The sequence below is a fragment of the Rosa rugosa genome, chromosome 4 (assembly GCF_958449725.1).
Source record: "Rosa rugosa chromosome 4, drRosRugo1.1, whole genome shotgun sequence".
NCBI classification, from domain to species: domain Eukaryota; kingdom Viridiplantae; phylum Streptophyta; class Magnoliopsida; order Rosales; family Rosaceae; genus Rosa; species Rosa rugosa.
Window position 1 is genome coordinate 7,257,817 of NC_084823.1, and position 6,860 is coordinate 7,264,676.

At 41.9% G+C, this 6,860-nt stretch overlaps 1 long non-coding RNA gene across 2 annotated transcripts; it reads right to left on the bottom strand.

Moving 5' to 3' along the window:
* Positions 1-1,313: 1,313 nt before the first annotated feature.
* On the bottom strand, positions 1,314-5,452 carry LOC133706810 (uncharacterized). Of its 2 annotated transcripts, XR_009844731.1 has the most exons (10): positions 5,062-5,452; positions 4,814-4,935; positions 4,262-4,382; positions 4,005-4,149; positions 3,238-3,380; positions 3,036-3,108; positions 2,876-2,909; positions 2,570-2,655; positions 1,837-1,940; positions 1,314-1,673 (listed from the first exon to the last, which is right to left on the bottom strand). It is a non-coding gene; the product is annotated as an uncharacterized LOC133706810 (long non-coding RNA). The 2 variants fall into 2 exon arrangements; XR_009844732.1 differs by lacking the exons at positions 2,570-2,655; positions 2,876-2,909; positions 3,036-3,108 and having other exon boundaries at positions 5,062-5,448.
* Between the last annotated feature and the right edge of the window lie 1,408 nt (positions 5,453-6,860).

The following is a 6,860-nucleotide window of genomic DNA, read 5'->3' on the forward strand; positions in this document are numbered from 1 at the left end:
TCATACTTGGATACAAATTGGAGATGATGACTCAATCTTGATGACATGGAATTATTTTATTGGCTTCAAAGTAATTAAATTGTGCACCAATCAAAGGAAATCTTAAGCAAATTACAAGCAGAGTTGAAGAAGGAAACTAGGGTTTTGTATCCCCTATATAAAGAGCCTCTGCAACACAATGAACAGGACCGCACCCTCCACCTTCTCTTCTACCTCTCTTTCTTGTTCCTCCCCCACCATCTTTTTTATTTTTCCCTATTTTATTATACTATGTTATTTTGCTACAATGTACAACTAAATTACTTTTGTAAGCCCCGGACAAAATAAGAGCCCCGGAAGGCAAACTCCCTAACTAAGCAGCAGTTTGACCACCACTTGCCCCCTCCTCGGGTCCAGCACTCTGGCTTCCCTGTTCCCTCCTCTTAGCCTCCTGCTCTCTCTTCTTTTCAAGAAGCCCCCGCCTGAATTTGCCTTCATCTAGGTACCCGGCTGCCACCCACTCTTTGTACTTAATAATCACGGCCTTATCCTGAGCAGCGAGCAGCATATCAATGAGCTCTTGGGAGCCTTTGTATTCGGCAACGGCCTCTTGCCTTTGGATGGGAAGTCCCTCCTCCAGCTGCTCTGCCTTCTCCTTCCAGGACTTGGCAGACTCCACAACTTCTTTCTCGGAATCCCGGGCTCTCATTAACTCATCCCTTGCCCCGGAGAGTTCCCGCTCAAGCTCCGCGATCTTTTTCTCCGCCGCCTCCAGTTCGGCCACCTTGGGAGTCAAGGACTCCACCTTCCCCTTCAAGGAGTCCCGCTCCTTCTCCAGCTTAGCCTTCTCCCCATGGAGATACTTCACTTACCCGGAGAGGCTGCTTACTTCCTCCCTTCAAGTGGGTATCCTCCTCGCTGGCATCGATGGCGTAAACGTTGTATAGCGCCTATACCAGGAAGCAGAATTATTAGCAATAAAAAAATAAATAAAAAATGATAATAAAAAAAATTGTTTGCGTAGGTACGTGCCACCACTACAAAAAAAAAATCCAATGACCAACGGCGACGTCTAGGCGACGGCAATGTCGCCGATGTCGTTAGTGGCGTCGCCATTGCTATTTGCGACGGAAATTTGGCCGTCGCATGAACTTTGGCGACGGTATTTACGCCGTCGCAAATAGCAATGGCGACGCCACCAACGACATTGCCGTCGCCGTTGGTCATTGGCGACGGCAACAGTGCCGTTGCAAAATGCATATCATTGATTAAAAAAAAACCTGGCATGCAATTTTGCATACCAGATTTTTATTTTTGGAGCAAAAGAAGCCAAATAATAAATTTTATATAAAATGCACCAAAACATGAATACCAGATTCAAATACATATATAGCTGATAACCCTGTTTGATCAATTGAACAACACTTGTCATCAACCAGAGAACAAAAGAAAATAGGGAATGCTTTCTAAGTACTTGGCCAAACACAGTACAACACCTTCTCTAATATTAGTGATGATTTCTGCACATTTCCAATGAGAGATATTATTGATCGGTGCTGAAGATTGACAACAACAATTTTCTCTAGTTCTTCCACAACATGGTCAAGTTCCTGCCAACGTGCTTTACCAATGGTTGTAGCTGTCAAATCACTACCATCTCTACCCAGCGTGGTCACTGCACATGATCTCCACCCCTGCAACCAGAAAAATTAAGGGTGGCGTTAACAACTAGACCCTTTTTAGGAAGAAAATACATGTAAAATTTGGTCTGTTTCAGAAAGACCTTGATCAACTAGACCCTTTATATATGTCTGATATCCACAAGAAACTGTCAAGCAAAGTAATATTCTGCTATACCATTTGGTGGAGAAAGTATGTCAAGCAAGTAATATTCTGCCACACCAAAGGCCAAGATATGTAGTCAATGTCACAAAGTATGCTGCCATACCATTTGCCTGCACCTGCAAAATTCACAGGTTATATTAGAACAGGAAACTTCGAATATACAAGTGCAACTATAGTACTAAAATATAGCAGTCTAGTCAAACAAAGGAGAGCTCAAAACAAAAATCAGTCTCCTTGATTTTCCTGCACCAACAAATCGCTAAACTGCTCAAGCTTCCAATAAAACACCAACTTCAATACACAGCTCCACAGGATTAAATAGAACGCAATAGAATGATGGGTTAACTAAAACCATTACAATGAGCTTCCACCTTCAGTTTCGATGTGGACAAGAGAAGTAACCAAACATTGTAAGATGATCAAATATTGCATATTCAACCATTGTAAGATGATCTGATCATTCATCAATAAAATAAACTAAACATTAGACTATTGTTTCAGGGGAAGCTTTCATTGCTGAGATAAGACATAAACAGTAGGCTAGCTTTTATTTACTTTATTTATTCACAAAGCATGCGTACTATTCCAGAAGTATGTTGATTCACAGGTGCTGTATAGAACCTAAATCCATTTAAGCTAATTAGTCGGAAATAGGCAACTATTGACTGACATGGAAACCGGAAAGGATCTTACAAGTCCTTGCAAATTATATGTAAAATGACTTGAAGAAATGGAAGTAAAGTACCTTCAATTCTATGACACATGTCCACCAAGGAAAGACAATTTCTTTCTGAAACCCACAAGTCCATCAAGGAAAGAAACAACCCATATCTAAATAAGAAACATAGATGTATTAAAGGAAGGAGAGATAGAAGTTTAATTAAACTGCCTACATCTTCTAGCATTCATATGCAGCACGTCCCAACCTATGTAAAGGAATACTTAAGTCACAAAATAGTCTGCAACTCATTGGCTAATGTACAAAACACGAATCATAACTCCTAGCATGAAAAAGACAGCAAAGCACATAAATAAAATGCAAGATCCATACCTGGAAAGTATGTAATTTTGTTTAATCTGGTTGCCTGAAAAGACAACATCAAACTCTTAAAATATATTTAATACATACCAAGCTGAACCAAAACCATAGAAGTGAGACAGGGAGCCAAGATAACTAGCACTCTATAAAAAGTATAGTGAAACAAACTAACCAATTCAAATGAACAGGTGGGGTGATCAACTCTTCACTTACTGCAGCAGTGCTAAATCTACTGACACTTCTCCCTGAAGATCACATCAGAAACAATTTCATTACATAAATTTGTGAAAGGTAAACAGAGGAAAGAGAAAACCCACGAGAGCTAAACAAAAGACTGCAAAAAGTAAAGAATACAAAGGTAAAGGTGGTGTCACCTTGAGAGAGAAGCTTAGAAGCAGACCTAGCGGAGAGAGCGAGAGAGTAAGGAGGAGACTCTCCGAGCTGCCATGTCCACATACAATAATAACTCTTCAGAGGCCCATATCCTCTTCTTGTTATATTACAATGTCCTCTATTTCTGCGAAAAAAGAATCCCAGTAAACAAACTATTTTCTCTCCCTCTAAACCAGTGGAGTAAGTCTATAAGCAAGTGACTCAAGATCTTCACTGCTTCTAATATCAGTACTACTTCTCAATTGAGCAGTATACAGTTTTACAAAATCGTAATAAGGTATGGAGCATAAACCACAGAACATGAGCATTTGATTTTTTTTTTTTTTTCGCTGATCAAATACGGTATACAGACATGCTCCTCACAGAACCAGTAAAGAACAAAGAAGCGTTTCCTTTTCTTCATGCCAATGAAGTTTTCTTGTAAATATGTCATGGCTAAAAACGTTTATTATCAGGGGCCATCAAGAACACCCTAAAAATGCATTGCTGCTTGCATAAAGAAATCCTATTCTCATTCTCGCCTAACTCAATACCTAGAAAACATATTCTAGAGGTAGTTATCTAGTTTTATTGACACAAGGAAATAGAATGAGATGCCTGCTAGACTGCTACAAGGTACAAGTACTGAAAACTAGAAGTTTTGTTGAATCAGATGCAATGGTTGTAATTGCAATTCATATTTGCATCAATTACTAAATATAAACCCATATAAGTTTTATATAAATAGATGATTCAACGTAAAACTTACAATGCTGCAGCAAATCGTGCAAAACTGTCTGAGGAGTGGCCCACAAGTGTCCTGTGAAAAGTGTCCTAGGGAACCATGGATTTGATGAGGTAAAATACCAAGAGGTTGCTCACTGCTTCCGTTATTACTAGAGTTTGCAAATATCCTAAACACATGTAGGTTAACACAAGAATTCCAGGTGAACCATTGAGAAAAAACTAAAAAGCAATAATAAAATACAATGCCAAAGACAGTTTATAAATCAGAAGATTACATACATGTACTGCTTGCATAGAACTGAAATATGTTTCTGAACAGAATATATGGGCGGTCAGATACCAGAAGATCTTGGATACCCCAACATGGAAGAAGCCGATAGTACGTGATGAACAACGTACACTGAAAAACAAGTAAAGAAATGAGCTTTTTTGCAAACAAAAAGTGAGCATCAAGGCACGTATAGTATCTGCTATATAAATTCAAGAGATGTAAGAGCAAGTTAAGGATTTATGATCCATCCACGATAACGAGGGCGCGTTAAGTGGCAGGGAAGCTAGCTTTACCCAAATTGGTTCAAATCTTTTAAGCCCGGATACCTTAAACAATCTAACGATCGAGCACTTGACAAATTAAATATTTACAATGATCGGAAAACCAAAAGCAGTAAATCTGAATCAAATCAATCTGACCATAAAAAGAAAAGAAAAAATAGAAATTTAAAAATCTAAAATTGATTCAAGGAAAGAGAAATCATGCTGCAGCAAATCCACATGGACATGATAACCCATATCTAAATAATAAACTGAGAGAAGAGATCTCAAGTTATGAACCTTCGAAAATCGGTTGGATGGCCATGCAATGCATGAGACCGAGCCTCATGGTGTGCAGATCTCCATGAATTCCAGATGAATAATCTGATCCAAATCTCCATTTTGGATCTCCATCAACTTATCTGTAACCAAATGAAACCAATCTAAAAAACAATCTGACTAATGAATCACAATGAAACCCTACAATTATTGTTCTGAAATTCAATTTCATATATCTATTTGTATATATTGGGAGTTTAGGGGCTTACACTGAACAGTTGATTAAGCGGCATGAGAGAGAATTAGAACTCCAAAGATGCCGACCAAGAATCCTAAACTGAAACCCATCTTAGCTCTGGTCTCCAGCCAGCTAGAGCTCCCCGGAAACGGACTCACCGACGTCGTTTACGATATGCGACCCAATTGACTCTTTTGCAGGTGAGGGATCTAGATCTGAACGATACCCCCAAAAGATTTCCCCAATCTGGTTTGCTGATAAGGAAGAGCTTAGACAGAAGTATTGGCGGAAGATGGGATTTGTGATGACAGAGAGAGAGGGAGGACAAGAGAGACGAAGAGATCGGCCTCCGTTTTGAGAGAGTTTTTTTTTTTCTTTTTGAGCAGAGGGCGACTGTCGTGGTTTTCATACCACGGGAAGAATTGAGGAAATGCGACGGCATGTCTTTTACAGTCGCAAACTCTTAGTATTTTACTACGGCTAACTCTTGCCGAAGTAAACCATTGGGTTTGCCACGCCCAGTGGCGACGGCAGTTGTTACCGTCGCAAATATTTTGCACAATCGCGACCCCTCAGTTTTTGCCGTCCCAAAAGAGGAGGCATTGGCGACGGCAATTGAAGGCCGACGCAAATTGGTGAAGCTAATACAATTCTTTTTTGTAGTTCACGTACCCGCATCATCGACTCCCTTGCCAGCCTCCTGTTCTTTTGGGGAGTGTTATCCTTGGCCCGGATGTGGTCCAGGTCGATGTCCTTAAGGTCCCCAAGCATCGACCTTACAAATTTCTCATCTGCCACACTGTACTCGGAGAGCAGCTACTTGATCGGTTTCTTAGGGACAACCGGCAGCACCGGAGACAGCAGCCCAAGCTACTGGGTCGACTCCGGAGGGGCCTGATGACTCTTCTTGGACTTCTTGGAGTCCCCCTTCACATCCAGACCAGTGTACGTCACCTCCACATTCGCCCCACTGCGGTGGCGATGACGGTGAACCCTTTTCCTCTTCTCCCCGGCAGAAGCGCGCCTTCGCTACCTAGGGACCCGCTTGAAAGAGAAGCCTGGGACACGGTCCCTTTTCCCTTGCCCCCTTCCGGGTTCACCAGGGTAAGCACACCTTCAGGCCCAGAAACCTCCCGCCTTACAATTTGGGCATTAGGGTCCGGTTCCCCATACCCTTCATCCGGTATCTCCAGCAGGATATCCTCAACGGTTGTCCGGGTCGTCTTGCCTTCCAGGTCCACATCGATCCGTAGGGCCTCGTCACCTTGATTCATCAGTCTATCCATCAGCGCCAAGTCGTCCATTCTGTCTTCTTCCTTGCCTTTCCTTGGCTTCCTCTTCGGTACTTTGACTGCAACATGAATAACACAGTTCAGTAAGAAAAAATAAACAAAAATTTGTTAGTTGGTTCAAATGCTCGGGCGTCGCTCCTCACCGGGTACTCTTCCTAAGCCCAACCTATCCAATATGGAGTACCAGATGAATCTGTAAGAACTCCTCCCTTCCGCGTCACCCCATACGACATATACCCTTGCAATGCATGCGCTTCTTCTCCACATCTGACAATATGTAAGACTGGTCCCCGATGGCTTGATAAGTTCCAGGCACCTGCCATTTCCTATTTTTGATCTGCCACCTACCACCGGCGAGAAATACTTTGTTCTTCCACTTCTTACTTTGGGAAGTCGGTAGATCGGTAACAAGCGGCTCATAGTCTCGTGCAATAAAGGTCACTGTCCCTCCAAACTTCTTCGAGTAAGTCACTCGGTATACTGCCCGAAACTTATTTATAGTAGGCCAGCCCTGCTCGCACAGGTCCCACATTGCCAG